General features: G+C 42.3%; 1 pseudogene; it reads right to left on the bottom strand.

Annotated features, from left to right (window-relative positions):
* Nucleotides 1–8499: 8499 nt before the first annotated feature.
* LOC114074804 lies at nucleotides 8500–9253 on the bottom strand (annotated as a pseudogene).
* Nucleotides 9254–16861: the final 7608 nt, after the last annotated feature.

Below are 16861 nucleotides of genomic sequence, written 5' to 3'. Positions count from 1 at the left end.
AACCTGCAGGACGGACCGTCATAGCCATGACGGACCGTCACAAGCTTCGTAATCCCACACTTGGACAGACTTCCCCATCTTCCTTACGCAGCTGCACTACGCTTCCACCTACGGACCGTCACAGGCACGACGGACCGTCATAAGCTCCGTAGGTGGTCTCTTCTGCATTTTTCCGCTCAAAATCTCCGCATTTAGCTTTGGACAGATTTCCTGTGAAACAAAGAGAAACTTATATCAAAATTAGCACAAAAAGGCTTTTGGACACACTAAACTTAAGGAAAAAGTATTAATTATACCGTGAAACCACGGTATATCAGTTGTATCAGAATTTCTAAAAGAAACGGAAAGAAAGATGGTGCCTCCTCTTCTAATGTACGGGTGGACTCACATTTGACTCTCAAAGATATGATGAGAATGTTGAGGCAAATTCAGCATTGAACGATGATGCTTTTGATAGGTTCGATGATATTACTCATCTAGAAGCTGAGGACTTCTTTGAGAATCGCAATTTATGATTGATGATAGAACTGAGAAGTAAATAATGTTGTTATGTGTTTTAATGTCTTATTTGAAATTCATGTAGTTAAATTTTTCTTTTGTTAAGTTTCCTACTTCTTATTATGTATTTTTATTCTTATAAAGATAAATAAAATTTTTCAGTCTTTAGTTGAATCCAAGATGAGTAGTGGAGATATGTGTATTCTAGACAGTGTCACAACTCATACGATACTACGAGAAAATAATATTTCTTTCATTTGATAATGAAAAAGGCATAGGTTAATACAATATCTGATAGTACAAAATTAATGAAGGGCTCTGGAAGAGCGGCCTTATTACTACTAAGAGGAATATTATTGGTAATTGATAATGCATTGTATTGTAGTAAGTCTCATAGAAACTTGTTAAGTTTCAAGGTTATTCGCCAAAATGCCTATCATGTTGAGACTGCAAATGAAGGAAAGGTTGAATACCTTTATATTACTACAATAAATGCATAGAAGAAAATTGTGCATGAAAAATTACCTGCACTTTCTTTTGGGTTGTACCATTCAAATATTGGTACATTTCAATCACATGTCGTGGTAAACATAAGGTTTACTAGTTCTAATGATTTTATCATTTGACATGACCGCTTGGGCCTCCCGGTTATAATATGATGTGTAAAATAATTGAGAATTCACACAGACATACTTTAAAAAATTAAAAAGTTCTTCAATCAAAGAAATTATCTTTTGTTGTTTGTTCACAAGAAATGTTGGTTATCAAACCATCAGTGTCTACGATTGTGGTGGAATCCCCTGCATTTTTAGAACGGATACAAGGTGATATATGTGGATCTATTCACCCTGCATATGGACTATTAAACTATTATATGGTCTTGATGGATGAATCTACAAGATGGTCTCATGTGTGCTCAATATCAACTCGTAACATGACGTTTGCGAGGTTGTTGGTTCAAATAATGAGGTTAAAAACACAATTTTCTGATTATACAATAAAAATAATTCGTCTTAATAATGATGGTGAGTTTACATCTCAAGCATTTAATGATTATTGTTTGTCCATTGGAATAAAAGTTGAACATTCCGCTGCACATGTTTATACTCAAAATGATTTAGTAGAGTCATTGATTAAACATCTTCAATTGATAGCTAGACTATTGTTATTGCAGACAAAGTTCTTTGTTTCAATTTGGAGGCATGCAATTTTGCATGCAGCGGCACTTGTGCGCATAAGATCAAGCAGTTATCATGACATCTCCCCATTACAATTAGTTTTTGGTCAGGAGACAAACACTTCCCATCTTAAAATCTCTGATTGTGCGGTATATGTTCCTATCGCTCCACCAAACGCACAAAGATGGATCCCCAAAGAAGGTTGGGAATATATGTCGGGTATGAATCTCGTTCTATTATAAATACTTAGAACCTAGAACTGGAGATTTATTTACGGCAAGATTTGCTTATTGTCATTTTGAGAAATGGGATAGATTGGAATTCCTATCTCATTTAGATCCTCAAACAAATCAATGTGAGCAAGAGGTTCAAATGATGATTTATTTGCAGAATATTGCAATCAACTCTCAGATGCATTTATTAACCTTTCACGAGTTACTCTGCTAATGCTCAAGTTTGAGTTGATGTTCCAATAGGATAAAATGTTGAGACAAATGAGTCTTGACCACGTTTAAAATGTGGTAGATCAATTGGTTTCAAGGATAAAAATTTTCAGAAAAGAAAAGGACTAAATGATCAAGATGATCATAATATGGAGACAATTGATCATGAAGAGCTCCGAGACATAAAAAATGATGACACCACTAATGAGGTCTATGCACCTGAGAAAAAGATGAAATTGAAACAATATTGTGGTGAATAATATTTTTGCCTATAATGTTGCAATTGAAATAATGCAACAAGATAAGGATTTAGAACCAAGTTCTGTCAATGAATGTAGATGGAGAAATGATTGGTCAAAATGGAAGGAAGCAATTCAAATAGAATTGCCTTCACTTAAAAAATATGAAGTTTTTGGACCAATAGTCTGAATATCTGTGGGTACAAGTGGATTTTTGTGCAAAAATGCAATGAAAATGATAAAGTCGTAAGATAAAAAAAACTTGTGGCACAAGAATTTTCGCAAAGGCCTAACATTGATTATGAGGAGACATATTCTCTTGTGGTAGATGTAATTACCTTCCTATATCTAATAAATTTAATAGTTCATGAAAAGCTTGAAATACATCTAATAGATGTTGTCACTGCCTATTTATATGACTCACTAGATCACAATATTTTTGTGAAAATCCCTGAAGCACTCAAAGTGTCTGAAGCATATAAAAATTTAAAAGAAAGTTGTTCAATAAAGCTTTAGAAATCCTTATATGAATTGAAACAATCAGGACGAAAATGGTATAATCGTGTTAGCGCATATTTTCTAAATGAAGGTTATAAGAATGATCATATTTGTCCTTGTATTAAATACAAAAGTCAAGATATAACTTTGTAATAATAACCTTTTATGTTGATGACTTGAACACTTGTTGGAACTCATGAAGAACTTTCAAAAACTGTTGAGTATTTGAGGAAAGAATTTGAAATGAAAGATCTTGGAAAAGCAAAATTTTGTCTTGGCCTTCAGATTGAAAATTTGAAAATGGAATATTTATCCATCAATCAACATATACTAAAAAGGTTTTGAAGCGATTTTACATAGATAAATCACACCCATTGAGTACCCCGATAGTTGTGAGATCTCTCGATGTAAATATATATTCATTTCGACCTCAAGAAAAGGATGAAGAGATTCTTGGTGATGAAACACCATATCTTAGTGCTATCGGGGCACTAATATACCTTGCAAATGGTACCCGACCAAATATTTATTTTATAGTAAATTTATTGGCTAGATTCAGCTCATGTCCAACAAGAAGACATTGAAAAGATGCTAAACATATATTCGGATATCTTCAAGGAACAATTGATATGAAATTGTTTTATTCTAATGCATACAAGTCAGAGTTGATTGGTTATTCACCTGCGGGATATTTGTCTGACCCACATAAAGTCCGATCTCAGACAGACTATTTATTCACATATGAAGGTATAACTATATCATGACGTTTGATGAAGCAAACAACAGTTGCTACTTCTTCAAACCATGCAGAGATAATACCGATTAATGAAACTAGTCAAGAGTGTGTATGGTTGAGATCAATGACTCAACACATTTTGTAGTTATGCAGTCTTTCTGTGCAAACAAAGACTCTAACAATATTGTATGAAGATGATACGCTCAAACTTACTTCTCAAATAAGAAGTAAAGCGGTCGCGTCAAGTAAATAACCCAACTAGTGAGGTTGGGATCGTTCCCACGAGGAAAATAGTCTAGACTTAACTTTAACTTGTTATTACTATTGTTCGGTTGATAACTTCCTTAGAAAGTAAAAACATAAAAATGTAAAAAGGGGGGTTTTGTATTTCCTAATAAGTAAAAAGAATTAACTAAATTGAAAGAGACACTTAATGAGTTTGAAAGTTGGGTTTTAATCAGTTAATCAAAGTAACTAGGGTTTACGTGTTCCCCACAGGTTCATAACTTGATAATTCTAACTATAACAATTCTTTCCTAGTATCTTGCATGCAAAGTGATAAGTTATGTATTTCTAAATCCTTGGTCCGGCATCTAGAAAATCTCACTCCGCACCTTGGTCCGGCTACGTGTGTTGCTTTCCTAACCCTTATCGTTACCTCATATTAAGCATCGTATTCGATATTTGACTAAGTTACTACCTCGTACCAATCAATACTAGCCTATTAGATAGTATACACTAAATCTATGTTAATAATTCTTTTCCTATTATCTACCTCCTTGGTCCGGCAAGTAGCATTAAGGCGAGTTCTAACGTTGATCATCCGTTAAAAAGACTTCTAAGCGAAAGAATTATTAATACATGCAAGACACTTTTCTAGAATTGTTATTTTAGCTAGGGTTTATCTCATTATTTGCCTATGGTTCCCACAACCCTAGTTATGGAGTTTAGTTACTCATAGCCATAAACACAATATTCAAATATATTAAATAAGAATTCATGTACTTACTTCAATGAGAAAGAATAAAGTCCAAAAGATTGCTTGATTAATCACCAAAAATCACTTGCAAGAATTCTCAAAGTAATCAAAAATCTCACGAAAAGTCTAATGATTATCGAGAATCTCACAATACAATGTTTACGAATACGGAGTTTCAACAATCTCAGAGTCTAACTATCAGGTGTCTAACCTCAAAAACGAGGTTTTTCGAACTATTTATAAAAATACAAAAACCTAATTAAACAAGAATTCTAATTGCTGGAAATCTGCCAAAACGCGGCTGGGTCGACGGACCACGCGACGGACCGTCGTGGTCATGACGGACCGTCGTGGACTCCGTCGTCCCATACTTGGTGCAATTTCTTCTGCTGCTCTCTTCATTCCCCTCAACGGCAAGTGTGACGGACCGTCATAGGCACAACGGTCCGTCGAGGGTCTCGTTTCAAAAGACTTTAACTCTTGGAATCTGGGTACTGGGATCACTTCTCTGATCTTCACGACGAACCTGCAGGACGGACCGTCATGGCCATGACGGACCGTCACAAGCTTCGTAATCCCACACTTGTCAGACTTCCCCATCTTCCTTCAGCAGCTTCTCTACGCTGCCACCTACGGACCGTCACAGGCATGACGGACCGTCATAAGCTCCGTAGGTGGTCTCTTCTGCATTTCTCTCTCAAAATCTCCGCATTTGGCTTTGGACAGATTTCCTGCAAAACAAAGAGAAACTTGTATAAAAATTAGCACAAAAAGGGCTTTTGGACGCACTAAACTTAAGGAAAAAGCATTAATTATACCGTGAAACCACGGTATATCAACACCCTCAACTTAAATTCGTTGTTTGTCCTCAAGCGACGCACTATGACTCACTACACAATCTTTGTACAATAGTATTCATGTTTTATCCTTTGCAATCATTTGGCTATCAATCCCGATTAATCTCATCAAATCTATGCATTCTATCACTATTAGGCTTGAATTTTGTGGGATTCGAACATGACACAGACTCACCATGCACTAACACCTATCCTCTTCAATTTCTCACCGAGGTGCTAACAATTCTGGTATTGCGACTAATGTCCTCACTTTAGAACAAAATCCTCATTTTTCACACAATGATTTCAGTTTGAGTATAAGGATTACATTTCAACACTCGCTCTCAGAACAAAGTCACACTCATTCATACCTATTGCCATAAGCTTGCCCTTATTTTCACTGCCTTAAGTTCGCTATACAACCCTTAGGATCACGATAGGACTTTTTTAGCTTGTAACATAGGCTCAGGGTCAGGTAGGGTACATTTTTAGGTATACGTTAGTGACTTTTTGCCCTCCTTGACATATCGGCTAAACCTTCCCTTTTTATCATCTTATCTCGCCCAGTTTCTCATATTCTTTCCCTTTGCTCAATTTTCTCTTCTTTCTTCATTTGTGCAAGTGATTTTTCTTTTTCTTTACTTTTCTTTCAACTAATTTTGAGTCACTTTACTTTTGTTCTTTCTCTCTCTTTTGTTCTTTCAACCCCACTTTCCAGAGCATTCCTCGTAATAGCCACCCTCAACTCATGGCTTTGCCATGAGTCAAGGTACACAATACCCAAGGTTGGGTCAGGGCCAAAACGAAGGTTGTTTACTGTATTAGCCACCCTCAACTTATGCTTTTGGCATAAGCTGAGGTGCACATGTCCAAGGAGGGACCAGGGCCAACACATTGTTCCCCGAAAAGATCAGTTAGGGTGAAAAAGAAAGGTCTAATTTAAGCTCAGATTATTTGGATCAAAGAAGGATAAATTTCATTCGGTTTCTTTTATTTGGGTTGGAAATGGGCTTTCTTGAATAAGGGCCTATGATCCTTTCCTAATTGTTTGTTACAGCTTACTTTTAGCAGGACTAACCAGGCAAGTTCTAGCTCAGTACCAATAGTGGACTATTCAAATTTCCTCACTCTCACTTGACATGTCATCACTATACCAGATTATTAGACACCTAGTTCGAATTAAAGACTTAGGGTAATGCAATGGTGTAACTCTATTTCACGCTTAGAGCCACACAATTGTCAGTTACTATGCCTAGTCATGCGTTATTTTCAGTTTATCAGGATATCATTTTAGCCATCATGCTCTAGAATTAAACTATGTACAAAAGATATAAACATGCCGGTTCAACAAAAAAAATAATCAGTCTTTTGGGGAAAAAGAACTCAGGCAAGAAAACCCCAAAAGAGGATAGTGAGTTGGGCTACTCAGACTTCACCCTAACACTCACTTTCCATTTACCCCACCCCCAACAAAAAAGCATGCAATTGTCCCCAATGCATAAAAAAATCTAAAGATTAGAGGGGTAGGTGAAGCAAACCTGTGGCGCATAGCGCCGTCGATCAACAAGCTGGTGGGTCCGGTTTCCCAGAACCCACATCCTCTGCAATCTGGACACCCTCAGTGGTGTCCTCAGCAATCTGGACACCCTCAGTGATGTCCTCAGCAGCAACCGCACCATCAGTAGGGCCTCCTGCTGTCTCTATAGTGCGGGAGCTAGACGCCCCAGCCGCTATCTGTGATGCTCTGATTTGGTGTGCCTCCGCCTCAGCAAGTGAGGCTCTCCTCGCGGCCTCCATCTCCCGTCGCTCCTTCTTCCTTGCTCGCGCCTCATCTTCTGATCGACCCCTACGCCTCTTGGCACTCTCTCGAGGGGAAGGTGGGTGAATGTCTGAGGTGGCAAACAGGGCCGCCAATACAGTGTCCTCAACAGGCTCGACAGGCTCCGGCACTCTCGTCTCTAGGATCGTGTCAATGTCTGCCCGAAGACTGTCGACTGCAGCCTGAAGAGTCGACACATCTACCGGAGGTGCTGGGCGGGCTAACACTCTCAACTCAAATGCATCTAGGCGCTGGTGAACCTCAGCAATCTTCCGCTGCATCTTCCTCTCCATACGCGCTTCAGACTCAGTAATAGACTTCTGCATCCACGGCTGGATATGATGCAGAAGAGTGGCCATTTGTGCCTCTAGTTTCTGGACCCTAGCAAGCGGGACCAGTAACGGTAGAGGGGCTGTGCGAGAGGGGCTCGCGGCTGTGCTACTACCCGGGATAGACTCGACCGGGGTAGTGTCAGTGGACGCCTGTGTAGCTGTGCGGGCCTGGGCTACCGTGTCTACCAGATCATCCGCAAGTGGTGGCAGCTCTAGACGGGGCCCTCTACGTGGGGCCAACTCATTGGCCTCGTCTCTGATGAGGCCGACGTCAACGGTACCCTGTGGGGTCCTCAACTGATCTATGTGCCATATGGGCACACCTGCAGACCTGCAAAGGGCAAAGATCATGCACGGAAAGGGGTAGGTGGTGGTGACCTTGAATGCCCTCTCGTGCATGACTGCCTGGAGAAGCCATGCGAAGTCGACCTCGAATCCGGCTATCATCGCCGCTATCAACACTGCGCGATCCCAAGTGACGATGTTGTCAGCAGCTGTGGGGGAAAGGCAGTGACGGACGAGCAGCCACAAGAACTTCGCGACGAACGTGAGGTTGGCCTTCTTGATGGCCCCCTTCGGCTCAGTGACCCAATCTGCACCCTCTCCGTCGACTGATAGGTGCAGGGCCATCCACCTCTTGGTGGTCTCCCTCAGTGCTGGCTCTCGCAGGAACTGTCCATCCTTCACTATCTGCCAGCGATAGTCAAACTCGGCAGTGATGGGGGTCCGAGTAGCATCTGCACTCTCGCCGTATAGGAACCGGCGGATGGCTGGCAGGGAAATGTCAACCTGCACGCCCCGGACTCGAACCTGCTCCAATGGGGCCTGTTTAGCGGGAGCAGCCCGCCTGTCGATCTGTGATCGGAGAGTCGCTACATAGGACGCGTAGAACTCTCGGACCATCTCCTCGCTGTATCGTCCCAATGGACGTGCTGTCCACTCTAAGCGATGCCTGGTGAAGAGGTTATGAATCTCCGGCATCGTGGGAAGGCTCCCTGTGAGTACCCGCCGCTCCAGGGTGAGTGTGCGAGTCATTACTCCTTTATCGGTCAAGAACTTTGCGTCGGAGTAAACTTGAAACTGGCCGTCGACACACCACCGGTTTGGCTGGTCAGCGGCTGGGGTGGGGACCTGAACTGGTGCGCCGGATGTAGAGTCTGAACTGTCAGCCTCATCAGACGAGGCCGACGCTGCAGCAGTGGCGGGTGCGGGAACCTCAGCAGAGACTGAAGCTTCCTCGGACCAGGATACGCCTAAGGAGCCAGACGCTCCTTCCTCATTTGTGGCTGACCCAGAGGGTGTGCCGGTCAGTGTGCGCTCCTCATCAGACTGGGAGGCAGTGACTACGCCGGACGCCACCTTCTTGGGTGTGGCTCTGGGGGCACGTGTAGCACGGGAAGGGGCGGAGGTGCCTGGGGGCACATATTCAGGGTCCCGCTCATCATCAGACCCGATGATCAATCGTGCAGACGGGGCAACAGACTTGGATCGCCCGCGTGCGTAGGTGCGGTCTTGCTTGGGTGCCATAGTAGATAGTACCTGCAAAGGATCACTATTAGTACGAGTGGTGGCAAGCAAGACAGGCAAGCTCATATGACATTAAACTTTGAAAATAGTGTGTTAGTAATATTGAAACTGTATCACACGACGGGACCGATGACGGCTCGTCGTGACTATGACGGACCGTCATGAGGTCCGTCGTGTTATACTTGGTATATGTATATATAAGGAACCCTGAAGGAGGGGTCTCTGGCCATCATGACGGTCAAGCAGGACGGACCGTCGTGGGTGTGACGGTCCGTCGTAAGAGTCCGTCGTAGGACACTTGGAAAATTTTCAGAGACCCTTAGAAACAGGGTCTCTGACAACCATGACGGTCGTGCAGGACGGACCGTCGTGGGTGTGACGGTCCGTCGTAAGAGTCCGTCGTAGGACACTTGGAAAATTTTCAGAGACCCTTAGAAACAGGGTCTCTGACAACCATGACGGTCGTGCAGGACGGACCGTCGTGAATGTGACGGTCCGTCACAGGTGTCATTTAGCAGGGGTGCTAGGGCTTGTGCAACGGACCCTACGACGGTCCGTCGTGTGTGCGACGGGCCGTCATCGGGGTCTCGTTCTGAGTAGCAGTGTTAGAACTGGGGGTACCCTACGCATCCCCGATGAACCCACATGGTTGTGTAGTGATGTGGACCTATATGTGTCTATCCCAACGACCTAAGAAACTACCAAAGCAAAATCACCTATGCCTAGGGTTATCAGCATGGCACATAAGAACATTTTGAACCTAGGTTTAGACATAAGCATATAAAGGAAACAGTATACGACTAAAAACTAAGCTAATACTAACTACAAAACCAAAATGCAAGATAAATAAGTATAAATGTAGAGACACATACCTTGGAAATGGAGAAGAAGACAAATGGAGAATGATTCTGGCAAGGTAGACACCGACAGTAGATGATAATGATAAGGCTTAGGTGGTTTTTGGGAGCGATGATCAGTGAGGGGAAGTGTGGAAGTTGAAAAGAGAGGGGAGATGAGGGGAATAAGGAAGTAATGAGGTGGAATATGGAGGGGGGAAGTATAAACGGTCAAATTTTGAAAAGGGTCCAGCCGGGTCGGGTCGGGTAGATTTCATTAATTGCGCGACGGTTCCACGACGACGGTCCGTCGCATCTGTGACGACCCGTCGTAGGTTCCGTCGTGTGTGCCCTAATTTCAAAATGACAGTACTACATACCTGGTGTGACGGATGCCTATGACGGTTCGTTGCAAATGCAACGGTCCGTCGTTGTATCCGTCAGTGGCTACTGCGAAGTAGTGTTCTGCAGAATTTCCTGGTAATGTGCCTGCAAATTTAAAACCCATTAATAGAAAAAATGCTACCATTATTAAAAAGACGATAAGTATTGGGTTGCCTCCCAACAAGCGCCTGATTTAATGTCGCGGCACGACTGGGGACACTTGATTACTCAGACTTCATCAAGATGGTACGCCTCGATCACTTCATTCGCTGTTTCAGCATGCCCGAGATAGATTTTTATGCGCTGTCCATTCACCTTGAAACGCACACCCTCCTTGGTTTCCAACTCAACTGCTCCATGAGGGAATAGTTGAGTAACCGTGTAAGGACCAGTCCATTTGGACTTGAGTTTGCCTGGAAACACGCGCAATCTGGAATTGAATAAAAGCACCAAATCCCCAACCATAAACTCTCGTTTTTCAATTTTGTTGTCATGGTACTTCTTCATTTTTTCTTTGTATAGGGCTGAGCTTTCATAGGCTTTCAGGCGAAATTCATCAAGTTCATTCAACCCATTTAACCGGTGCTCTGCAGCTTCGCTCCAATCCATTTTTAACTTCTTCATAGCCCACATGGCTTTATGCTCTAACTCAACCGGTAGATGACAAGCTTTCCCATATACAAGTTGGTATGGAGACATACCAATGGGAGTCTTATATGCTGTCCGGTAGGCCCAAAGAGCATCATCAAGCCTCCTTGACCAATCCGTTCTACTAGCGTTCACTGTTTTGGACAAAATCTGTTTGATCTCTCGATTCGACACTTCAACTTGCCCACTAGTTTGAGGGTGGTAAGGAGTGGCCACATTATGGCGAACCCCATATTTCTCCAATAACCCTTTGAATAATCTGTTGCAGAAGTGGGAGCCCCCATCACTAATAATAGCCCTTGGGGTGCCAAAACGAGAGAATATATTCTTTTTCAAAAATGCAGTGACACTCTTCCCTTCATTGTTTGCGAGTGCTATGGCTTCGACCCATTTAGATACATAATCAACTGCTACTAGAATGTACTTCATCCCATGAGAACTCACGAAAGGGCCCATAAAGTCAATACCCCACACATCAAATAACTCAATCACAAGAATGGGGTTTAGAGGGAGCTCTTGCTTTCTTGAAATACCACCATCACGTTGACATTTGTCACATGCTTTAGCAAACCCATGAGCATCTTGATGAAGAGTTGGCCAATAGTAACCACATTGCAATATCTTGTGAGCGGTTCGGATACCACTGTGATGTCCGCCAACAGGTGAAGAATGGCATGCCTCCAATACACTCAACATTTCACATTCTGGCACACAACGCCGAATAAGCCCGTCGGCACAACTCCTATACAAGTATGGTTCATCCCAAAAGAACTTCTTCACATCGTACATGAACTTTTTCCTTTGATGAAAGGACAAGTCTGATGGAACAATATCACTAGCCAGATAGTTCGCAAAATCTGCGAACCATGGAATCAAGTCTTGTGAAGCAGCCAATACATGTTCATCGGGGAAAGTATCATCAATGTCAGTCTTATCCCCTAACTCTCTCATAGCTTCATCCTCTAGACGAGACAAATGATCAGCAACTTGATTTTCAGTCCCTTTTCTATCCAGCACTTCAAAGTCAAATTCTTGCAGCAGTAATACCCAACGAATCAACCTTGGTTTCGCATCCTTTTTCGCCATCAAATATCTCAATGCTGAATGGTCAGTATGCACTATAACTCTAGTACCTAGCAAATAGGAGCGAAATTTCTCAAAAGCAAACACTACTGCTAGGAGTTCTTGCTCAGTCACTGTGTAGTTCTTCTGAGCTTCATTTAGGGCTTTACTAGCATAGTAAATGGGGTGAAGGATTTTGTTTTTCCTCTGTCCCAGTACTACACCAAGAGCTACCCCACTAGCATCGCACATTACCTCAAATGGACTGCTCCAATCCGGGGAAATAATGATAGGCGCAGATACCAATTTTTCTTTTAGTTCACCGAATGCCTTAAGACAAGATTCATCAAAACAATATTTACAATCTTTCTCCAGCAGTTTGCACAATGGGTGTGCAATCTTTGAAAAGTCTTTGATGAATCTTCTGTAAAAACCTGCATGCCCAAGAAAGCTTCTCACACCTTTCACAGAGATTGGTGGGGGCAGTCTCTCTATTACCTCAACTTTAGCTCGATCAACCTCTATGCCCTTTTCTGAAATGCGATGACCCAACACAATACCCTCTTTTACCATGAAATGACACTTTTCCCAGTTTAGTACCAAATTGCAGTCTTCACATCTCTTAAGAACCTCAGATAAATTGTTTAAGCACCGCTCGAATGAATCACCAACCACAGAAAAATCATCCATAAAAACCTCTATAGTATCCTCCACCATGTCAGAAAATATTGACATCATACATCTCTGAAAGGTTGCGGGTGCATTGCACAACCCAAATGGCATTCTTCTGAACGCAAAAGTCCCATATGGACAAGTGAAAGTGGTTTTCTCTTGATCTTCTGGTGCAATAGAAATCTGATTATACCCCGAATACCCATCAAGAAAACAATACCACCCTTTTCCGGCAAGTCTATCCAACATCTGATCCATGAAGGGCATGGGAAAATGGTCTTTTTCAGTCCATGAGTTCAGTTTACGATAATCCATACACACCCTCCATCCAGTAACCGGTCTCATTGGAACAAGTTCATTCTTTTCGTTGGGGACCACAGTCATTCCCCCTTTCTTAGGTACACACTGAACCGGGCATACCCAACTACTATCGGCGATTGGATAGATTACTCCAGCATCCAACCACTTGATAATTTCCTTCTTCACAACCTCTTGCATAGGAGGATTCAAGCGTCTCTGGTGCTCAATACTCGGCTTATGATCAGGCATGAGTTGGATTTTATGAGAGCAAATACCAGGAGGGATCCCAATAATGTCCGCAATGGTCCACCCAATGGCTCTTTTGAACCTTTTTAGTACCTTCACCAAACTCTGAACCTGTTGTTCATCCAAGTCTGATGCAACGATTACCGGTAAAGTGTCACCATTTCCTAAGAATTCATACTTAAGATGAGGTGGGAGAGCTTTTAATTCAACTTTTGGAGCCTCCTCTATCGATGGTTTCGCGGGTGGGGACTCGCGATTTTTCATATCAAGCTCAAATTTCTTCGGTTTAAACCGAACATCACCTCGATCAAGAGCCGCGACTAATGACTCATACTCTTCAATGCAGTCGCTATCAAAGTTCATTATCACTGCCGCTAATGCTTCGACACCTAGACGTTCTTCTATTTGTGTCTCAAATGTCTCACCCATGTTGTAGGATATAGCAGATGCCGATTGGAGCTCACCACTCTGCTTCATGGACCTACAAATATTAAAGGTCACTTCCTCACTGTTCAACCGAAATTTCATCTGCCCCTTTTCCATGTCTACTAAGGCTCTTCCCGTAGCTAGGAATGGCCTCCCAAGGATAATAGGCACTTCAAAATCAACCTCACAATCAAGAATAACAAAATCGGCTGGAAAGATGAATGACTCCACTTTTACTAGCACATCATGAAGTATCCCTATGGGCCGTTTTACTGTTCGATCAGCCATCAGTAGCCGCATAGCAGTGGGCTTTGGGTCACCCAAACCCAACTTCTTGTAAATCGAGAGGGGCATGAGATTTATGCTTGCCCCCAGATCACATAATGCTTTCGCAAAATGTAATAGCCCGATTGTACAAGGAATAGTGAACGCACCCGGATCTTCTTTCTTTTGGACCAGAGATCTTGTAGCAATAGCACTACAATGCTGCATTCTATCATCATCCTCAAAAGTGACCGATCTTTTCTTTGTGACCAGATCTTTCATAAATTTGGCGTAACCGGGCATTTGTTCTAAAGCTTCTACCAAAGGGACATTGATAGAAAGTTGCTTTAACATTGTTATAAAACGCCGGTATTTACCATCCTCGGTCTTTTTCACTAATCTCTGAGGAAATGGGGGTGGTGGCCTAGGCATAGGAGTTACCTTTTTAGGCACTTCAGCATCTTTTGCAGTGTTATCCTCTAAATCAGCATCAACTTCTACCACTTTATCAGATTCTGTTGTTACCTTATTCTCATCAGATGGCATAGGTGGATCAATGGTTTGCTTACCACCGCGAGTAGTAATTGCCATACAATGTCCATCATTTTTCGGATTTTGGACAGTGTTGCTAGGAAGAGTGCCCGGTTGCCGTGTGTTCACAGTTGCAGATAATTGGGCCAATTGTAACTCAAGTTGCTTAATTGATATTGCATGGGTATCAACTTTTTGCCCAATACCCGCTAAATCATTTCTCAACTCTTTATTGTGCTCGTCACTAGCATCGAACCTCCTCATCATTTTATGCAACATATCCTCAACTCGTGACATACTACCTCCACCATCCCTAGGAGTAACTTCCCGATTTTGAGGAGGAACATAGGGTCCATTCCTGTCGTTTCTATTACCATAGTTACCCCTGTTGAAGTTGTTGTCGCGATTGTAGTTTCCATCTCTGACATAATGACCCTCACGATTGTAGTTACCATAGTTCCGACCTTGGTTCCCTTGACCTTGGCGCCAATTATCCTGATTTGAGCCTTGGGCGCTTGGTCGGAAACCCCCCATCTGTTCATTTACTGCATAGGAATCCTCCTCATAATAACACTCATCGATTGGAGGTGGTGGTTTAGCCAAGTAGTTGACTGCATTAACCTTTTCTGCACCCCCAGTGACATGTTTTAGTACCAACCCAAGCTCAGTTCTCATCTGAGCCATTTCTTCACGAATGTCATCTGTGGCTGGGTTGTGAGTGGACTGCACTGCAAAGGTGTTTCTCCCTGTATCAGATTTTCTAGTACTCCAAGCTTTGTTATTCCGGGAGATTTTTTCTAATTTTTCAGCGATCTCAGCATAAGGACATTCTCCATAAGATCCACCGGCTATAGTGTCCAATACCGCTTTGTTGTTATCATCTTGTCCCCTGTAGAAGTATTCTTTCAGTGACTCATCATCTATACGGTGATTTGGAACACTTCTCAAGAATGAGGTGAATCTATCCCAAGAACTACTAACTGACTCTCCTGGTAGTGCCACAAAGTTATTCACCCTGTCTTTGTGGTTTAGTTTCTTGGAGACCGGATAGTAGCGTGCTAAGAAGACATCCCTCAGTTGATTCCAAGTAAAGATGGAGTTGTATGGGAGCTCAGTGAACCAAATAGCAGCCTCTCCCGTCAGTGAGAGAGGAAACACTCTGAGCCCTATCACATCTAGATCCAAATCAGGCCTCCCCACACAACTTTTACACACTGCCCTTACCTTAGCTATATGGGCATGTGGATCCTCAGAAGGTAGCCCTGAAAACAAACCTCTGGCAGTGAGCATTTGCATCAGACTACTAGTTACCACAAAAGTGTGGCCTGTGGGTAGAGGAGGCAAAACCAGTGGCCCATCCGAATCTGCTATGTTATCATAGCCTCTGTAGTATGCTTGGGGCCGTGGAACGGGATTTTGTCCCCTCTGTTGATGTTCACCCGGAGCATCGGGTAACATCTGACCATGAACATCAACCGGAGCTGGGATGTTCTGGTTCGGATCCTCATCATTTATTCCCAAATTACGATTCATATTGCGCAGTGTACGCTCTAACTCGTGATCGTAGGGAAATAGCGGTTCTCTTCCTCTCCGTGTATTTGGCATACAAGGAGGATAGTTCTGAAAAGAAATCAAAAACAATAAAACAAAGTAAAATCAAGAAAATATCAACTAAACTATAGTAATAAGTTCAAGTTAATCTAAAAGCTATATTCCCCGGCAGCGGCGCCAAAATTTGATACGCTCAAACTTACTTCTCAAATAAGAAGTAAAGCGGTCGTGTCAAGTAAATAACCCAACTAGTGAGGTTGGGATCGTTCCCACGAGGAAAATAGTCTAGACTTAACTTCAACTTTTTATTACTATTGTTCGGTTGATAACTTCCTTAGAAAGTAAAAACATAAAAATGTAAAAAGGGGGGTTTGTATTTCCTAATAAGTAAAAAGAATTAACTAAATTGAAAGAGACACTTAATGAGTTTGAAAGTTGGGTTTTAATCAGTTAATCAAAGTAACTAGGGTTTACGTGTTCCCCACAGGTTCATAACTTGATAATTCTAACTATAACAATTCTTTCCTAGTATCTTGCATGCAAAGTGATAAGTTATGTATTTCTAAATCCTTGGTCCGGCATCTAGAAAATCTCACTCCGCACCTTGGTCCGGCTACGTGTGTTGCTTTCCTAACCCTTATCTTTACCTCATATTAAGCATCGTATTCGATATTTGACTAAGTTATTACCTCGTACCAATCAATACTAGCCTATTAGATAGTATACACTAAATCTATGTTAATAATTCTTTTCCTATTATCTACCTCCTTGGTCCGGCAAGTAGCATTAAGGCGAGTTCTAACGTTGATCATCCGTTAAAAAGACTTCTAAGCGAAAGAATTATTAATACATGCAA

This window comes from Solanum pennellii, chromosome 11 (assembly GCF_001406875.1).
Source record: "Solanum pennellii chromosome 11, SPENNV200".
Classification (NCBI taxonomy): Eukaryota; Viridiplantae; Streptophyta; class Magnoliopsida; order Solanales; family Solanaceae; genus Solanum; species Solanum pennellii.
This window is presented reverse-complemented; position numbering and strand designations above follow the sequence as displayed.